Genomic DNA, 21,545 nt, shown 5'->3' with positions numbered 1-21,545 from the left:
TTACCGGCAATATTCGGACTAATAATAATTAGTACTAAGTATCTCTAATGGACTGTTTACAGCTCATGATTTTATTACACTTGATTATGTATGTTTTTGTATTCAATAAAATGTAATTTTATTCAAACCTCTAAAGTTTGTGCTTACCTTATTATACAGATGATTTTGTCCACTTAAAAATCCCAAATTATAGGAGGTAGCTTAGGCTCTCTCCCCCACTTTTATACTTCTGATCAGAGGGTTGTAATCCACTGATCAGAGTTATAGAATTGTTCAGGAGAGTCTGATGAACAATTCTGATATAAGCTTATGGTCATTGAAGTGACCATAAGCTTATAGGAGAGGGGGAAATGAGGTCCATACGCCGTACTGACCTGGCCACCTGCAGTTACTTCTGTAGGTCCGTACGGCGTACGGATTTGGCAGTGAAAGTGTTAAGGAAGATATATCGTCTGTTGTCATCTAATCAGTAATCTGCAGTGGCATGTTTTTGGAATTCAGTATAGACACATCCTTAGATTTTGCGCTTGCATTCATAGCATGATTGACAATCGAGTAGAAATAATTACAGAGTTTAGAAACACAGTCTGGAGGGGGTGGAGCTAGCTGGAGACCGCAATGGAAGCTTAATAGCAGAGCTCCATTACCAGAGGACCTAGAACAGCACAAAACAGACAAGCTGATTATAACCACCCAAACCCAGTGATCTGAGCCCACTACAACAGCGGCACAGGCAGCCACCATGACCAGGCGAAAGAAGGATGAGAAGCGGCCTCAGAAGTTGATGGAGTTCTTTCCGCCAGAGCCCAGGCAAAATGGCACAGGCCCCTCGTCCACACCAGCATCTGAATGCCAGAATTGAATAGCACAGCAGGGGAAACCAAAAAAACTGAGCAGTCCTCCCAAAGGCTCACATTCTCCTCCATACACACCGTCTGGGAGCACAGAAAAGGCCAGATTTCAGCTAGATGCAGCAAATGCTGATCATGAGGTGAGCTCTCTCCATGATTCAGGGGATGACACAAGGGAGCTGCCAGACTCCATTGACACGTTCCCCACAAGCAATCAGCCTGTGATGGACACTGTCCTGAAAGAGATGTCAGTCTCTCTAAACAGTTCATTACACTCAGATATGATTTCATGTGTGCATAAATTTAGAATGGATCTGGGATCGGTGGCAGACAGAGTGACTCACATTGAAAATAAAATGGGGGACTATGCCACTACTATCAACGATTTGGTTGATGCAAATGAAAGCAATGAGGATGAGATGGAGGCAATTAAAGCCAAAATAGCAGACATGAAGGACAGATCTAGGAGGAACAATAATAAGATAAGAGGAATACCAGAATCTGTTCAACAACAAGATCTGCGCAAGTATATCTCCCAATTGTTTACTGCAATTCTGCCTGACATGTCTGCTCTTGACTTCACAGTCGACAGAATCCACCGCCTCCCCAAACCAACCTATCTCTCGGACAATATCCCTAGGGATGTCATATTGAGGCTTCATTTTTTTCACACCAAGGAGAAGCTAATGGTGGCGTCTAGGCAGAGAGATCAGATTCCTGCGCCATATTCCACTCTGCAGTTTCACGCTGACCTATCCCAGTACACTCTCCAAAAGCGCAGGAACCTGAACAACATAACTAAAGCCCTCAGGAACCACAAGATAAGTTAAAAATGGGGCTTCCCGACAAAGTTAATTGTCACCAAAGATGGTAAGGACTATGTCATGGAAACAGTGACCAAAGGCATGGTCATGCTCAACACATGGGGGATAATTCCAGATCCTCAAATACAACCTCGTCAGAATGGTGGCAATAGTAGCACTGAGTCTGAATGGCGTATGGTGAACCACAAAAATGCTCATACCCACAACTAACTTGGCTATGTCACAGTATTCTCAATTTTACGCTGGGGAGGATTTCCTCAGGGACTGAACTGAGTAATCAGTTCTCTTGTTTTTGTTTTTTTTCCCTGTTTTTCCTTTAACTCCACCCACCACACCTTTGAGTGGCCATGAGCCACACTCACCTTTATTTCTTTGTTGAATGGATGTTAGCCATCCATTTGTTATGTTTACGTTCCAGTTCAATTTGTCTTTTTACTTCATCAGTCAGAAGTGACCTCTTCTCCTCATCGCCCACCAGATGCACAGGCCAAAGAGCAGAATGACCAACACAGCAATTCGATTCCTCACAAGCTCTCCAGTCACAGTCTGAGACATCATTGAGTGTAAGTGAACCTTTTTTACTAGGCAGCATTCAGCACCACCATAATGACCCACAATGGCGTTGTCCTGACTATAAACATTAAGGGTATAAATCACCCGGCCAAGCGGAGGTCCCTCTGGAAGGAAGCCCTCCATCACAATTGTGACATTTTAAGCGTCCAGGAAACTCACTTTGATTCCAAATCCCCTCCCAAATGTACGCATCCTAAGTTTCCGTTCATATATTACACTAATGCAGACACAAAAAAAGAAAGGAGTGATGGTGGCAATTAGAGATATGGTCGCCTTCAAACTTCACAAGGTCCATGTTGATCCTCAGGGTCGCTTTATCATTATGGTATGCAACATGCATACATGCATACATGCAAAACTCAAATACCTACACAGTAGCGAATATATATGCCCCTAATACAGGACAGATCAGATTCATTAATGGGATGATGAAGAAGATCCGGTCTATCCAACAGGGTATGTTGGTGCTATGCGGGGACTTCAATGCTGTTCCTGACCCAGTGATGGACTCCACATCTAAACCAAAACACCTACCACCTTCACTGAACTCGGTTATACATAGCCATGAACTGTACGATTCTTGGAGATGCCTTAATGCGAACAAGACAGACTACTCGTTCTTCTCCCACAGACATAGATAATATAGTAGAATCGACCTGTTCTTGGTAGATAAGTGGTTAGTATTTAAATGCAAAACTGTAAAGATTAATAACATTACTTGGTCGGACCATGCCTTGGTAAAACTATTAGTGGGGGATAATTCCACCCATAACCCTATATTTATTTGGAGAGCAAATCCTAGACTTTTCCAGGATGCTCCGACCAAGTCTAGAATAGAATGACAGGTAATGGAATTTTTTTAGACTAACCGAGAATCGGTATCTGACCCATTTATTGTGTGAAATGCCCATAAGGCTTTTGTGAGGGGTATCTTGATACAGCAAGGGGCAAGATGTAAGAGGATGAGGCAGCAGCGGAAGGTAGCATTGATATCAGAAATAGATGCTTTGGAAAAACTGAATAAAGCCCAAACATTGCAACAATTGACAGATAAACTGACAAACACTCACAATGAACTTAGACTTCTATTCCTGGAAGACTTTGAAAAAGCTTCTAGGAGACTTAAATTATCTTATTACACTAGTGGTAACAAGGCAGGGAGACTTCTGGCCAACCACATCAAAAGCCATAGATACAAGAACTAAATCCCTTATATATTGCACCCCAAGCCTTTCATCAAACAACACCACCCCCAAGCGATAACGGATGCATTTAGTCAATACTATGGTTCACTATACAAACTTAAAAATTACAACACCATATCTCAACCAACACCAGAAATCATAGAAGCATTCTTAGAAAAAATTAAACTTCCCAAACTTTCTCCTGTACATCTTGACAACCTCAATTCCCCTATCACAGAATTAGAAGTACGCCAAATCATACAGACCCTCCCACCTAATAAATCCCCTGGTCCAGACAGGTTTACAGGGGAATATTACAAAGCCTTTCAGAATACTTTGACTCCACAACTGGTAGAGGATCTTCAGTTCAGCTGCTGCCTCCTCCTCAAAGTACTCACAGGGGAATATTACAAAGCCTTTCAGAATATTTTGACTCCACAACTGGTAGAGATCTTCAGTTCAGCTGCTGCCTCCTCCTCATTTCCCCCGGAGATGCTTAAAGCACTAATAGTCACCTTGCCTAAACCAGGGAAGGAACCAGATACACCACAAAACTTTAGGCGGATATCTTTGCTAAACAATGATGTCAAAATGTATGCTAAACTACTGGCCTCCAGATTGATGGACATACTACCTTCACTTATCTATAAGGACCAATTGGGTTTCACCAAAGGGAGGCAGACTGCGGATGCCACCCGGCGCCCTATTAAATGTAATGCACATGACTAATCAGAACAAAGCACCTTCTCTGCTCCTAGCTTTGGACGCAGAGAAGGAGTTTGACAGGATACATTGGCAGTTCCTTGCCCAAGTGTTGTCCAAGTTTGGTTTTAGTGGTTCCATATACTCAGCCATTATGGCATTGTATACTCACCCGTCAGCCCAGGTATATATATCAGGGGTGCTGTCAACTCCGTTTGAAATTACTAACGGGATGAGACAAGGGTGTCCTCTTCCCCCATTGATTTTAAATTTAATGATGGAACCCTTGGCATCCTTCCTAAGACATCATCCCCATATAACCGGTATACAAATAGGACAGAAACACCACACCATTAGTCTATTTGCTGATGACATCATTTTGATGCTCTCAAAGGTAGAAACATCCTTACCAATAGTCCATCAAGCACTTCAAACATTTAATAGAGTCTCGTATTATAAGACAAATGGGTCGAAATCTTATATCCTAAGCTTAGGCATACCGGAAGACACTAGACAGATATTAGCTCTAAAGTTTCCATACATATGGGAAAAAGAAGGTATCAAATACCTGGGTATTATACTAACTCCTAAACTAGCAGACCTCATAATGGCTAATTATACACCCTTCCTAAAATCACTACAGGTCAGGCTGAACAAACTCGCTTCGCTTGAATTGTCATGGTTGGGTAGACTCGCAGCATTTAAGATGCACATCCTACCTCAACTGCTGTATCTTTTTAGGATGTTACCGATCACACTACTCAATTCATACTTCAACGCCCTTCAGCCAATCCTAAACAAATTTCTCTGGCAGGGTAGAAGGGCTCGATGCGCATTTAGTAAATTAATAAAACAAAGGAAAGTGGGCGACATAGGCCATGTTCACTTGCAAGACTATTACTTTGCAACCATATTAACACAGATCCAACATTGGATGCTACCAGAATCCGATCCAGTGTGGAAAGGCCCAAAGAAAGAACAAGCCCAAATCCCCAAAGGTAACTTAGGAGACTTCTTATTGACGATACACCACAATGCATCTATAGATCACAAACTCTCCCCCCCCATTTTAGCATCAATAAGAGCATGGGTACACCTCAGGCAATACCAAAAATGGAATGGGAAAATGTCCCCTTTAAAACTCCCCATCTCAGCCATAGATCACATAATACCAGATAGCAATTTCAAGTCATGGACGGGAAAGGGCATCAACTATTTAGAAGACATAATAGACAGCTCCCAAAAAAATGCGTTTGAAAAATCGCTGCGCAAATACTGTGTGAAAAAAAAAATGAAACACCACCATTTTAATCTGTAGGGCATTTGCTTTAAAAAAATATATAATGTTTGGGGTTCAAAGTAATTTTCTTGCAAAAAAAAATAATTTTTTCATGTAAACAAAACGTGTCAGAAAGGACTTTGTCTTCAAGTGGTTAGAAGAGTGGGTGATGTGTGACATAAGCTTCTAAATGTTGTGCATAAAATGCCAGGACAGTTCAAACCCCCCAAATGACCCCATTTTGGAAAGTAGACACCCCAAGCTATTTGCTGAGAGGCATGTCGAGTCCATGGTATATTTTATATTGTGACACAAGTTTTCCGGAAAAAGACACTTTTTTTTTTTTTTTTGCACAAAGTTGTCCCTAAATGATATATTGCTCAAACATGCCATGGGAATATGTGAAATTACACCCCAAAATACATTCTGTTGCTTCTCCTGAGTACAGGGATACCACATGTGTGAGACTCTCCTTGAAGGTACCACTGTGCCGGTTCTCATTCTTATTGACCATAAGAATCTCACATTCTTGTCTGAGGCTAAACGCCTGTCCCCCAGAAGGGTACAATGGGCTCTTTTCTTGTCAAGATTCAATAACATTGTCTCATTCTTACCCGGTACTAAGAATGTAAGGGCTGACGCTTTGTTGAGACAATTTTCCCTACTTTCAAGAGGGAGTCGGTTTCCGGTTCCTGTGATTCCTCCTGATCTTATTTTGGCTACGGTTCGCACCAGTCTCACTTCCCCTTTGGGTGACAAAATTCTTGCCACTCAGGTCCATACTCCTCTTGAGAAACCTTGTGACTGCTGCTTTGTCCCAGAGAGTCTCCGTACTGCCGTGCTCCAGACTTATCATTCGCCTTTGTAGCCGCTTGTTCCGTGTGTGGTCAGAGTAAGACTAGGACTACCTACCAGGGCCTCTCTCCATTGGGTATGGGTTGTAGGAGGCCCACTGGAAGGTGTCGTGGAGTCTTACTCTGAGCATACTCGGAACAGGCATCTATGAAGGCAGTTACATCAGCCCGTAGACTAGGCCACCTGAATTATTAGGAAATGGCCCAAACGAGTTGATTCTTCCCAGGGTGGCCAGCTGCCTTGGAGAATGGTAAGTCTAGAGAACGGCAGAAAGGAGACTCTCTGGGACAAAGCAGTGGTCACAAGGTTTCTCAGGTGAGAACCATAGCCAGAATACGATCAGGAGAACTGGAACCGACTCCAACTTGGAAGTGGAGGAAAATTGTCGTGAAAAGGCGTCAGCCCTTACATTCTTAGTAGCGGGTAAAAATGAGACAAGGTAATTAAAACTTGACAAGAAAAGAGCCCATCGCGCCCTTCTGGGAGAGAGGCGCTTAGCCTCAGACAAGAATGTGAGATTCTTATGGTCAGTAAGAATGAGAACTGGCACAGTGGTACCTTCAAGGAGATGTCTCCATTCTTTCAGGGCTAAAATGATCACCAACAGCTCTCTGTCACCAATCTCGTAATTGCACTCTGCAGGTGACAATTTCTTGGAAAAGTAGCCACACAGATGCATAGCGCTCTCAGAGTTAGGACGTTGAGACAGAAGGGCGCCAACTCCAGTCTCAGAAGCATCAACTTCTAGGATAAAAGGCAACGTAGGATCAGGATGTGCCAACACAGGATTAGAAACAAAGTCACCCTTGACACTCCCAAAGGCCTTAACGGACTCTGGAGAACAACTCTGTGGGTTACCGTCCTTTCTGGTCATATCAGTCAGGGGCTTGACCAGAGATGAGTGAATAAACGTCCGATAATAGTTGGCAAAGCCCAGGAAACACTGCAGAGGACATAAACCCTACAGGTCAGGGCCACTGGTCTGGGTCACTGTAGGACTGCCGAAAGTTTCTCTGGGTCCATCGAAAAACCAGTAGTGGAAATGACAGGCCAGGAACTTAACCTGTTCACGATGGAACTGGCACTTCTCCAGTTTACAATAGAGATTGTATTCTCTTAGTTTCTGAAGCACACGACAGACATCTGTGTAGTGGCTCTCCAGGGACTTGGAAAATATGAAGATATCATCGAGATAAACCACCACACATAACTGCAACAAATCTTGGAGGCCATCGTTAATAAATTCCTGGAAAACTGCCGGGGCGTTACAAAGGCCAAAAGGCATTACGAGGTACTCATAATGGCCTGTTCTGGTATTAAACGCAGTTTTCCACTCGACGCCCTCCTTAATCCGCACAAGATTGTATGCCCCTCTCAAATCAAGCTTCATGAAAACCGTTGCTCCCTTGAGGCGGTCAAATAACTGTAATCAATGGAATCGGGTAGGCATTCTTAATCATGAAACGATTGTGACCCCTATAATCAATACAAGGTCTCAGTTCACCGCTCCTCTTCTTCACAAAGAAGAAACCAGCACCAGCAGGAGAAGAGGATTTGCGGATGAAACCTTGAGAAAGTGCGCCTGCAACATACTCCTCCATGGCCTTATCCTGCAAGACCGACAAAGGGTACATCCAGTAGGGATGAGTTTCGTATTCGAATCGAACGCATGTTCAACTCAAACATTGTGTGTTTGGTCGTTCGCTGAATTACGAATGTTATGGGACGTTCGCGTCAAATTCGAGTGGCGCGTCATGGCCCATAATTCACTGCGGCATCGCAGTGCATTTCTGGCTAATGATTAGCCAAGCATGCAATATGACCCGCATGCTTGGCCAATCACAGCACCGTGTGTACAGAGAGCCGTAATTGGCCAAGCCAGGGAGGCTTTGGCCAATTATGGCTTACAGGGTTTAGTACACGCCCCACACAATATAAGGCGTGGCAGCCTTGTGTAGTGTGTTGCGGCAGAGAGAGATAAATAGACAGAGAGACAGTGTCATTTGATTTAAGTTAGATAGAGTAGGCAGGTCGAGTCAGTTAGCTGCACTTACAGTGTATTGTGTATATATATACATCCCAGGTGTTGTATATATATATATATATATATATATATACACTGTATTCAGTTTAGCTAGATCCGTTCCTGTTATTCTCTCCCTAGTATACTGACAGGCAGGCAGGTGTTTTTACAGTATTTCCAGTTAGTGTACTGTGTACCCTGCACAGTTGAACCTACAGTAAAGCTACCTGAAGCCAAGTGCTTGTGTGCTTCTTCTGATCCTATTAATAGCACAGGCAGGCTCTTGAAGTATTTCCAGTTAGTGTACTGTGTAACCCTGCACAGTTGCACCTACAGTATAACTACCTGAAGCCAAGTGCTTGTGTGCTTTTTCTGATACTCTTAATAGCACAGGCAGGCTATTGAAGTATTTCCAGTTAGTGTACTGTGTACCCTGCACAGTTGCACCTACAGTATAGCTACCTGAAGCCAGGTGCTTGTGTGCTTTTTCTGATCCTATTAATAGTACATGCAGGCTCTTGAACTATTTCCAGTTAGTGTACTGTGTAACCCTGCACAGTTGCAACTACAGTATAGCTACCTGAAGCCAAGTGCTTGTGTGTTTTTTCTGATACTCTTAATAGCACAGGCAGGCTATTGAAGTATTTCCAGTTAGTGTACTGTGTACCCTGCACAGTTGCACCTACAGTATAGCTACCTGAAGTCAGGTGCTTGTGTGCTTTTTCTGATCCTATTAATAGCACATGCAGGCTCTTGAAGTATTTCCAGTTAGTGTACTGTGTAACCCTGCACAGTTGCACCTACAGTATAGCTACCTGCAGCCAAGTGCTGGTGTGCTTCTTCTGATCCTATTAATAGCACAGACAGGGTCTTGAAGTATTTCCAGTTAGTGTACTGTGTACCCTGCACAGTTGCACCTACAGTATAGCTACCTGAAGAAAGGTGCTTGTGTGCTTCTTCTGATCCTATTAATAGCACAGGCAGGCTTTTGAAGTATTTCCAGTTAGTGTACTGTGTATCCCTCCACAGCTGCACCTACAGTATAGCTACCTGAAGCCAAGTGCTTGTGTGCTTCTTCTGATCCTATTAATAGCACAGGCGGGCACTTGAAATATTTCCAGTTAGTGTACTGTGTACCCTGCACAGTTGCACCTATAGTATAGCTACCTGAAGCTAAGTGCTTGTGTGCTTCTTCTGATCCTATTAATAGCACAGGCAGGCTCTTGAAGTATTTACAGTTAGTGTACTGTGTACCCTGCACAGTTGCACCTACAGTATAGCTATCTGAAGCCAGGTGCTTGTGTACTTCTTCTGATCTTATTAATAGCACAGGCAGGCTCTTGAACTATTTCCAGTTAGTGTACTGTGTAACCCTGCACAGTTGCACTTACAGTATAGCTACCTGAAGTCAGGTGCTTGTGTGCTTCTTCTGATCCTATTAATAGCACAGGCAGGCTCTTGAAGAATTTACAGTTAGTGTACTGTGCAACCCTTCACAGTTGCACCTACAGTATAGCTACCTGAAGCCAAGTGCTTGTGTGCTTCTTCTGATCCTATTAATAGCACAGGCAGGCTCTTGAAGTATTTCCAGTTAGTGTACTGTGTACCCTGCACAGTTGCACCTACAGTATAGCTACATGAAGCCAAGTGCTTGTGTTCTCCTTCTGATCCTATTAATAGCACAGGCAGCCTCTTGAAGTATTTCCAGTTAGTGTTTTGTGTACGCTGCACAGTTGCACCTACAGTATAGCTACCTGAAGCCAGGTGCTTGTGTGCTTCTTCTGATCAAATTAATAGCACAGGCAGGCTCTTGAAGTATTTACAGTTAGTGTACTGTGTAACCCTGCACAGTTGCACCTACAGTATAGCTACCTGAAGCCAAGTGCTTGTGTTCTTCTTCTAATCCTATAAATAGCACAGGCAGGCTGTTGAAGTATTTCCAGTTAGTGTACTATGTACCCTGCACAGTTGCACCTACAGTATAGCTACCTGAAGCCAGGTGCTTAAGTGCTTCTTCTGATCCTATTAATAGCACAGGCAGGCTCTTGAAGTATTGCCAGTTAGTGTACTTGTAACCCTGCACAGTTGCACCTACAGTATAGCTACCTGAAGCCAAGTGCTTGTGTGCTTCTTCTGATCCTATTAATAGCACAGGCAGGCTCTTGAAGTATTTCCAGCTAGTGTACTATGTACCCTGCACAATTGCACCTACAGTATAGCTACCTGAAGCCAGGTGCTTGTGTGCTTCTTCTGATCAAATTAATAGCACAGGCAGGCTCTTGACCTATTTCCAGTTAGTGTACTGTGTAACCCTGCAGAGTTGCACTTACAGTATAGCTACCTGAAGTCAGGTGTTTGTGTGCTTCTTCTGATCCTATTAATAGCACAGGCAGGCTCTTGAAGTATTTACAGTTAGTGTACTGTGTAACCCTTCACAGTTGCACCTACAGTATAGCTACTGTACCTGCAGCCAAGTGCTTGTGTGCTTCTTCTGATCCTATTAATAGCACAGGCAGCCTCTTGAAGTATTTCCAGTTAGTGTACTGTGTACGCTGCACAGTTGCACCTACAGTATAGCTACTTGAAGACAAGTGCAGGATTGTATTCCAGCCAACCTAGGCCATTCCTTGAGTGTGTATTCAAAGACACTTTCAGCCAGGCAGGTTACTCACTGAGCTGCAGTTCATTTAAAAAAAAAAAAAAAAAATATATATATATATATATATATATATATATATATATATATATATATATATATATATATATTCCTATATACAAGCCTGTATATATAATAAATGAACTGCAGATCAGTGAGTCATCTGCCTGGCTGAAAGTGTCTTTGAACACACACTCAGGCAATGGCCTACAGTCAGTTGTAGGCTTGGCTAGACTATATATATACACAAGCTTGTATATATATTAAATGAACTGCAGCTCAGTGAGACACCTGTCTGGCTGAAAGTGTCTTTGAACACGCACTCAAGGAATGGCCTACAGTTATGTAAAGGCTTGGATGAAATACAATGCCGTGGATATATATTTTATGAACTGCAGCTCAGTGAGTCACCTGCCTGGCTGAAAGTGTCTTTGAATATGCACTCAGACAATGGCCTACAGTCAGGTATAGGCTTGGCTAGACTATGTGTACAAGCCTTATATATATATATGACTTTAGGCCATTGCCTGAGTGCATGTTCACAGACACTTTCAGCCAGGCAGGTGACTCACTGAGCTGCAGTTCATTTAATATTGTAAAATATCAGGTGTACAAAAATCCGCCCACTCATACACCCAAAAACGCTGCGCTGATGGAAAAAAGGTGAATCTGAGCTGCTGCTTAAATAATAACAAACATAAATTAAAAATTGATTCACCATAAACTCGCCCCAAGTGAACTCAAATTAGCAGCGCTAAACCAATCCCTAACCCCAAAGGGTCATAAAGTGAAGAATTATGAAAAATTATATCAACCAAAAAATATATGATCATCACTCCTCCCCATTAATGTGCATCACGTGATATGATCAAGAGATCACAGAAGATGGTGCGCAAACCACTAAAGTGAATAACATAACTGTGCACACAAACTATGATATATAAACAAAAAGCAGTGTGAATCGATGTGAATCAGTCCACAAAAATATAAAAAAATATATAGAATGAAAAATAAATATGTGTCCACATATGGGAACTACATTTATGGGATTACCAATCTGCATGGTATGACAGATACTGAACTATGAGAGGACACCAGCCTATGTTCTAATGTCGGGGCGTGGCTACACGGCAATCGAACGCTAGTGATGTAGGACGCTGTGACAGGGAGTGCCATACGAGGAAGTGCGGAAGTTGATCCTATCTACACCAGGGATCGGGTGAGACGGGTATTTTGAGAGCGCAGTACCTGGGTCCGCCGCGACCACCACACACTGGTTTACTGATTTGAGTTGATGCTGTGACAGTTTGCTGTGCTGTGCTATTTCTGAGTTTGCAGTGATTTTTAAAGATGTGAGTTCAATGGTTGAGGGATTTGTTATTTTAAATAAATATCAATACGTTATTGCACTATTGGATTATTTTCTTTTTTTCATGCGGAGAGAGCTCTTTGGCATCATACTCTGGATATGTAAAGGTGTACCATTGGAGATCATATATTTCCCCTTATTGTGTGGGATAAAAGCTTGGTGGCCCTGACACGAGAGTGTGGGCAAAAGGAGCTGGTGAGTTTATTTACCTAAGGGGAGTGGATTCACAGTCACAGAGGTGCGGTGGAAGATTTTATTAAGTGGAAGATCTACACTACATCACGTCACGGATTTTTTTTGGACTATACATTTTTTTGAATTGTTTGTGGACACATATTTATTTTTCATTCTATATATTTTTTTATATTTTTGTGGACTGATTCACATCGATTCACACTGCTTTTTGTTTATGTATCATAGTTTGTGTGCACAGTTATGTTATTCACTTTAGTGGTTTGCGCACCATCTTCTGTGATCTCTTGATCATATCACGTGATGCACATTAATGGGGAGGAGTGATGTTATGATCATATATTTTTTGGTTGATATAATTTTTCATAATTCTTCACTTTATGACCCTTTGTGGTTAGGGATTGGTTTAGCGCTGCTAATTTGAGTTCACTTGGGGCGAGTTTATGGTGAATCAATTTTTAATTTAAGTTCATTTAATATATATATATATATATATATATATATATATATATATATATATATATATATATATATATATATATATATATATATATATATATATATATAAATATATATATATATACAGGCTTGTATATATAGTCTAGCCAAGCCTACAACTGACTTTAGGCCATTGCCTGAGTTCTTGTTCAAAGACACTTTCAGCCAGGCAGGTGACTCACTGAGCTTCAGTTCATAAAATATATATCCACTGCATTGTATTCCAGCCAAGCCTATACCTGACTTTAGGTCATTCCCTGAGTGCGTGTTCAAAGACACTTTCAGCCAGGCAGGTGACTCACTGAGCTGCAGTTCATTTAAATTTATATATACACAGGCTTGTATATATATATAGTCTGGCCAAGCCCATTCCTGACTGTAGGCCATTGCCTGAGTGCATGTTCAAAGACACTTTCAGCCAGGCAGGTGACTCACTGTGTTGCAGTTCATAAAATATATGTCCACTGCATTGTATTCCAGTCAAGCCTATACCTGACTGTAGACCATTCCTTGAGTGCGTGTTCAAAGACACTTTCAGCCAGGCAGGTTACTCACTGATCTGCAGTTCATTTAATATATTATATATATATATATATATATATATATATATATATATATATATATATATATATACAGGCTTGTATATATATCATTCTACTTGTATATATATCTATCTATCTATTTTTATATATATATATATATATATATATATATATATATATATATATATATATATATATATATATAGTCTAGCCAAGCCTATAACTGATTGAAGGCCATTCCTTGAGTGTGTGTTCAAAGACACTTTCAGCCAGGCAGGTGACTCACTAAGCTGCAGTTCATTTAATATATTTATATATATACAGGCTTGTTTATATATATAGTCTAGCTAAGCCTATACCTGACTGTAGGCCATTGCCTGAGTGCATGTTCAAAGACACTCTCAGCCAGGCAGGTGATTCACTGAAATGCAGTTCATTAAATATATATCCACTGCAATGTATGCTAGCCAAGCCTATACCTGACTGTAGGCCATTGACTGAGTGCATGTTCAAAGACACTTTCAGCCAGGCAGGTACATCGCTAAGCTGCAGTTCATAAAACATATATCCACTGCATTGTATTCCAGCCAAGCCTATACCTGACTGGTGACCATTCCTTGAGTGCATGTTCAAAGACACTTTCAGCCAGGCAGGTGACTCACTGAGCTGCAGTTCATTAAATATATATCCACTGCATTGTATTCCAGCCAAGCCTATACCTGACTGTAGGTCATTCCTTGAGTGCGTGTTCAAAGACACTTTCAGCCTGGCAGGTGACTCAATGAGCTGCAGTTCATAAAATATATATCCACTGCATTGTAGTCCAGCCAAGCCTATACCTGACTGTAGGCCATTCCTTCAGTGCGTGTTCAAAAACACTTTCAGCCAGGCAGGTGACTCACTGAGCTGCAGTTCATAAAATATATATCCACTGCATTGTAGTCCAGCCAAGCCTATACCTGACTGTAGGGCATTCCCTGAGTGCGTGTTTAAAGAAACTTTCAGCCAGGCAGGTGACTCACTGAGCTGCAGTTTAATTAATATATATATACACAGGCTTGTATATATATATAGTCTAGCCAAGCCTATATCTGACTGTAGGCCATTGCCTGAGTGCGTGTTCAAAGACACTTTCAGCCAGGCAGGTGACGCACTGAGCTGCAGTTCATAAAATATATGTCCCCTGCATTGTATTCCAGTCAAGCCTATACATGACTGTAGGCCATTCCTTGAGTGCGTGTTCAAAGACACTTTCAGCCAGGCAAGAGATTCACTGAGCTGAAGTTCATTTAATATATACATATATATACATTCTTGTATATATATATATATATATATATATATTAGCCAAGCCTATACCTGACTGTAGGCCATTGCCTGCGTGCATGTTCAAAGACACTTTAAGCCAGGCAGGTGACTCACTGAGCTGCAGTTCATAAAATATATATCCACTGCATTGTATTCCATCCAAGCCTATACCTGACTGTAGGCCATTCCTTGAATGCATGTTCAAACACACTTTCAGCCAGGCAGGTGACTCACTGAGCTGCAGTTAATTTTATATATATATATATATCTATATATATATATAGATATATATATATATATAGGCTTATATATATATATATATCTATATATATATATATAGTCTAGCCAAGCCCATACCTGACTGTAGGCCATTGCCTGAGTGCGTGTTCAAAGACACTTTCAGCCAGGCAGATGACTCACTGTGCTGCAGTTCATAAAATATATGTCCACTGCATTGTATTCCAGTCAAGCCTATACCTGACTGTAGACCATTCCTTGAGTGCGTGTTCAAAGACACTTTCAGCTAGGCAGGTTACTCACTGAGCTGCAGTTCATTTAATATATTTATACATATACAGGCTTGTATATATATCATTCTACTTGTATATATATATATATATATATATATATATATATATATATATATAGTCTAGCCAAGCCTATACCTGACTGAAGGCCATTCCTTGAGTGCGTGTTCAAAGACACTTTCAGCCAGGCAGGTGACTCACTAAGCTGCAGTTCATTTAATATATTTATATATATACAGGCTTGTTTATACAGTATATATAGTCTAGCTAAGCCTATACCTGACTGTAGGACATTGCCTGAGTGCATGTTCAAAGACACTTTCAGCCAGGCAGGTGATTCACTGAACTGCAGTTCATTAAATATATATCCACTGCAATGTATTCTAGCCAAGCCTATACCTGACTGTAGGTCATTGTCTGAGTGCGTGTTCAAAGACACTTTCAGCCAGGCAGGTGACTCACTGAGCTGCAGTTCATTAAATATATATCCACTGCATTGTATTCCAGCCAAGCCTATACCTGACTGTAGGCCATTTCCTGAGTGCATGTTCAAATACACTTTCAGCCAGGCAGGTGACTCACTGAGCTGCAGTTCATAAAATATATATCCACTGCATTGTAGTCCAGCCAAGCCTATACCTGACTGTAGGCTATTCCTTGAGTGCGTGTTCAAAGACACTTTCAGCCAGGCAGGTGACTCACTGAGCTGCAGTTCATAAAATATATATCCATTGTATTGTATTCCAGCCAAGCCTATACCTGACTGTAGGCCATTCCCTGAGTGCGTGTTCAAAGAAACTTTAGCCAGCAGGTGAGTCACTGAGCTGCAATTCATTTAATATATATATATACACAGGCTTGTATATATATATATAGTCTGGCCAAGCCCATTCCTGACTGTAGGCCATTGCCTGAGTGCGTGTTCAAAGACGATTTCAGCCAGGCACGTGACTCACTGTGCTGCAGTTCATAAAATATATGTCCACTGCATTGTATTCCAGTCAAGCCTATACCTGACTCTAGACCATTGCCTGAGTGCATGTTCAAAGACACTCTCAGCCAGGCAGGTGATTCACTGAAATGCAGTTCATTAAATATATATCCACTGCAATGTATTCTAGCCAAGCCTATACCTGACTGTAGGCCATTGCCTGAGTGCATGTTCAAAGACACTTTCAGCCAGGCAGGTGACTCGCTAAGCTGCAGTTCATAAAACATATATCCACTGCATTGTATTCCAGCCAAGCCTATACCTGACTGTAGGTCATTCCTTGAGTGCGTGTTCAAAGACACTTTCAGCCAGGCAGGTGAATCAATGAGCTGCAGTTCATAAAATATATATCCACTGCATTGTAGTCCAGCCAAGCCTATACCTGACTGTAGGCCATTCCTTGAGGAGCGCATGTTCAAAGACACTTTCAGCTAGGCAGGTGACTCACTGAGCTGCAGTTCATTTAATATATATACAGCCTTGTATATATATATATATATATATATATATATATATATATATATATATAGTCTAGCCAAGCCTACAACTGACTGTAGGCCATTGCCTGAGTGCATGTTCAAAGACGCTTTCAGCCAGGCAGGTGACTCAATGAGCTGCAGTTCATAAAATATATATTCACTGCATTGTAGTCCAGCCAAGCCTATACCTAACTGTAGGCCAATCCTTGAGTACATCAAAAGGGGTTGTGACCTATCCACACTGTTTTTACGGTAAGCACCAACATGTCTCCATCCCAGTGAATACAAAGAAATTAAAGGACTTTGCATGAGGCCTGTTGGTGAATATGTTAACTGAATGGTATGTGTTGTGGTGTAGATATTAAAGATAGGTGCTATACAACGTAATGTCCACAGATAGTATTGTAGGATAATCATGGTATAAAAGTTTAATAGCATAGGTACTTGAGCCAGAAACAGTCATAAAAGCATGAAAGTACACATCTTAGACCATAGTTGAACATGTTAACAGCAGTATATTATGAGGCAAAATTCCAATACTGGTAGTACAGTTGCAAGAAAAAATACATTGTACAGTAAATAGGTGCATCAATAGTTATTAACTCAACGCGTTTCTTGGCTTGAAACCAATCATCAGGAGTCCGATGCAATTTAGCTGTATTGAGACAGTGAGGTATCTATTAATGTATGAACAGATATTTGTAGGAGAGATACACTGAAAATGTAAATATCTAAATACTCACAAATAATGCATTAATTAATGATGATCTATATGTTAAAATGCAGCATTGGTCTAGGTCCATAAAGTCTCCCCCGGGGTTGAGGCAGAGAGCACACCCCAAATGGCCATCAGCCACGGCAGCCAGAGTGACCCAAGCACCCATGAAAGCCGTCAGGAAGGGACAATTGGCGAGGCTGGAAGGTGTGGAAGAAACTGTGGAAAATATAAGAAAATAAGAAAAAGTGTGTAAGCCAATATCTGAGTGTGATAGATATGAAATGAGTGAGATCAGCTTAGCAAAGTTATGAGTGTATGGAGAGGAGATGAGAGATATAGGAAGTGTGGGAGTGTGTTGGTAGGATAGGGTGTGTGTGCAAATGAGGAGCCATTGCTGATGTGGATGAGCCGGAGTGACAGTGTATACAGGAATTACCTATGTGGTGAGTGCCGAGCCAAACCAGATGTCCCAAATTCATGACGAGATCTCAAGGTGCCCGGCCAGAGACCGCCGTTTTATGCCGCGGGTCAGGGGCGCGCTCAGGCCAACGTCATGCGCGGGCGTGATGACACGGTGAGGGGAGGGGAGGGACAGCCAATCAAAAAATGCGGCCACCCACCATCTCATACAGTGCCTGGGCCCGGAGATGGAAAACCACTGAGAGTCCCATATGCGGCAGCAATGACGCCGCAGACGGGATGTGGGGAGCATGACGCCAATGCGCCAAGGCAAGGGCCCGCCCACGTCAACAGACAGGAGGGTGGCGGGTCCTAGACTGGGTACATCGCAACCCCAGGGAGTGGACCGGATGGATCCCAGCACCGAATGTGTATAAGGAATAAATAGATGACACTGTGTGGACTGTAAAAAGGAATAGGAAATCAGAAAAGAATGAAAGTAAGAAAGAAAACAAAAGCAACTCAATGATGAGTACAAAAACGGAAGCCAAAACAAACATTTCTTTGCCTTGAATTAAATCAATATAGCAAAGAAAACAACAAAATGCACACTCACTCTTTGCACTGAATTCGATCTCTGTGCAAAGAAGTGTAGGATATAAAGAACTTTAGCCCTGAATTGAATCAATATTTATCTGACTAAAGAAAAGCAACAAAAATAAAGAAATTATAAATAAAAACTTTAGCCCTGAATTGAATCAGTATTTGTCTGACTAAAGGAAAACAACAAAACAACAAAAACTTTAGCCCTGAATTGAATCAGTATTTATCTGACTAAAGGAAAACAAAACAAACAAAAAAAGCAGTTTTAGCCCTGAATTAAATCAGTGTTGGTTTGGCCAAAGGGAAAATAGCAAAGACCAAGACAGGAGGAAAATTATTACATGGAATAATTATATATGTATGAAAATTCCTATATAGCGTAAGGGACAAAGTTATATTGTACTGTATTGAAACAGTGTATGGTAGAGGAATTAAAAGGGGAAAATGTAGGGAAATGGCTAGGAAGAGAAATAATTCTAATTGTTTATACTAAATAAATCAATATGCAAAGGCAATTGTTAAGAATAGAAATATATATAAACAAGACTATATATGTGACTCTTGCATTGAAATAATTCAATGAACAAGAGAGGGACCGTAGGTCTCTATCAAATGAATTAGAATACAGCGAGAAGAAGAGAAGTAACAAAAAATCTACATAAAATTTTTTTTTAAAGGTCGGTAGAATAAAGAATAGAACAAGGTAACAGGAAATAGATAAGGGGTAAATTGTAATGAGTATGTGTGGGCATAGATAGGTGGATTGATCAGGTCATAAAAAACGGGTGTCTGCTACCCTGGTTATCGTATATCAAAAGGGGTTGTGACCTATCCACACTGCTTTTACGGAAAGCACCAACATGTCTCCATCCCAGTGAATACAAAGACATTAGAGGATAGAAGCGGGACTTTGCATGAGGCCTGTTGGTGAATATGTTAACTGAATGGTATGTGTTGTGGTGTAGATATTAAAGATAGGTGCTATACAACGTAATGTCCACAGACGTAATGTCCACAGATATTGACAACGTAATGTCCACAGAATTGAACCAAATAAAAATATACAAATCAAACAAAGTCCATGTGCATGAGGGCTAGTATCATACTAGCACATAAAAAAATATATAAATCAAACAAAGTCCATGTGCATGAGGGCTAGTATCATACTAGCACATTAAAAAAATTTTAAATACTGAAACAAAAGAAAAAATCTTAGTGCAAAAGGGCTAGTATCATACTAGCACATATGTGGTAACTCAGCAAATTCTTATTAGTGGCTCCAAGAAAATAAATAAATGGTGAACAGTCCCACCACCTTGTAGTACAAAGTGCTCAAACAATGAGTCATCAGTTCCAAAAAGGCAAGTCCACAAGCCACAGGGAAGGGAAAAAAGGTCTTCAGTGGGGACACCTCTGTGCTCGCAAGCAGCTCACCTTACTGCTGCAAGACAACAGCTTGTAATCCAGTAACAAATCACCAGCAGGCAAGGGTCCCATCCAGTAGTTCAGGCGATTCGGGTGGTGGGTGTGCAGGATGGTATATAAAAAACATAAGCAGACAGTATATAGTATAACTCCGTGGCGGCCACAGTGGAAAAGGGGATACAGGACACAGAAGGGGGATGCACTCACTTTTGTAAAATGAGTATGGGCGTCAATCCAACGAACACCGATTTCGTATACCTCAAAAGGGTGTCTTCAAACCGTCCCCGTTTGAAAACACGTTTGAAGACACGTTTGTATGATACTAGCCCTTTTGCACTGAGATTTTTTTCTTTTCTTTTGTTTCAGTATTTACAATATTTTGTATGTGCTAGTATGATACTAGCCCTCATGCACATGGACTTTGTTTGATTTATATATTTTTTATGTGCTAGTATGATACTAGCCCTCATGCACATGGACTTTGTTGGATTTATATATTTTTATTTGGTTCAATTATTTTTTTTTTGTACCCACACTGTATTTAAGAATTTGTAAAATAAGAATTTGCTGCGTTATCACATATGTGCTAGTATGATACTAGCCCTTTTGCACTGAGATTTTTTCTTTTCTTTTGTTTCAGTATTTACAATATTTTGTATGTGCTAGTATGATACTAGCCCTCATGCACATGGACTTTGTTTGATTTATATATTTTTATTTGGTTCAATTTTTTTTTGTTCCCACACTGTATTTGTCACTCATTTCATAGCTTTTTACACGTTTTAGGCAATTTTGTCTCTTCAGTTTATTCGGATTTAGTGCTCATGAGACTGCACTTTATTACATTTCATTATACTTTTATATTTTGTATATTTTTTTCATTTTGCCTTTTGGAACTGATGACTCATTGTTTGAGCACTTTGTACTACAAGGCAGTGGGACTGTTCACCATTTATTTATTTACTTGGAGTCACCATTAAGTATTTGCTGAGTTACCACATAAGTGCTAGTATGATACTAGCCCTTTTGCACTGAGATTTTTCTTTTGATAAGTATTTGCTGAGTTACCACATATGTGCTAGTATGATACTAGCCATTTTGCACTGAGATTTTTCTTTTCTTCTGTTTCAGTATTTACAATATTTTTTATGTGCTAGTATGATACTAGCCCTCATGCTCATTATACCTTTATATTTTGTATAATTTTTTCATTTTTCATTCACCTCTCTATACATTTGAGCTAGCCCCTTCCCCTTCCTCTTCCTTCCTTCCCCTTTTATCACAGCGCAATCACCACTTACTTTATTCACATCGTGGGACATGTAGTTCATACAGATAGGGTTCAACCTCTGGCTGAATTATGTGAAACTGCAACTACCAGCCGGCTGATGGAGAAGAGCAGACCGCTGGCAGGGACTATAAGAGAAGAGGCTTGGGGCCTGGCCTGCTCTCTTGGGAACGGTGTGGCTCTGGATGCAGGGAATCTGTTACAGGGTGAGCTGCAGCTGTTTTGCAGGCTGCTCTGGCAGATTTACCCAGCGGATAAC

This window comes from Aquarana catesbeiana, linkage group LG08, assembly GCF_042186555.1.
Source record: "Aquarana catesbeiana isolate 2022-GZ linkage group LG08, ASM4218655v1, whole genome shotgun sequence".
Classification (NCBI taxonomy): Eukaryota; Metazoa; Chordata; class Amphibia; order Anura; family Ranidae; genus Aquarana; species Aquarana catesbeiana.
This window is presented reverse-complemented; position numbering follows the sequence as displayed.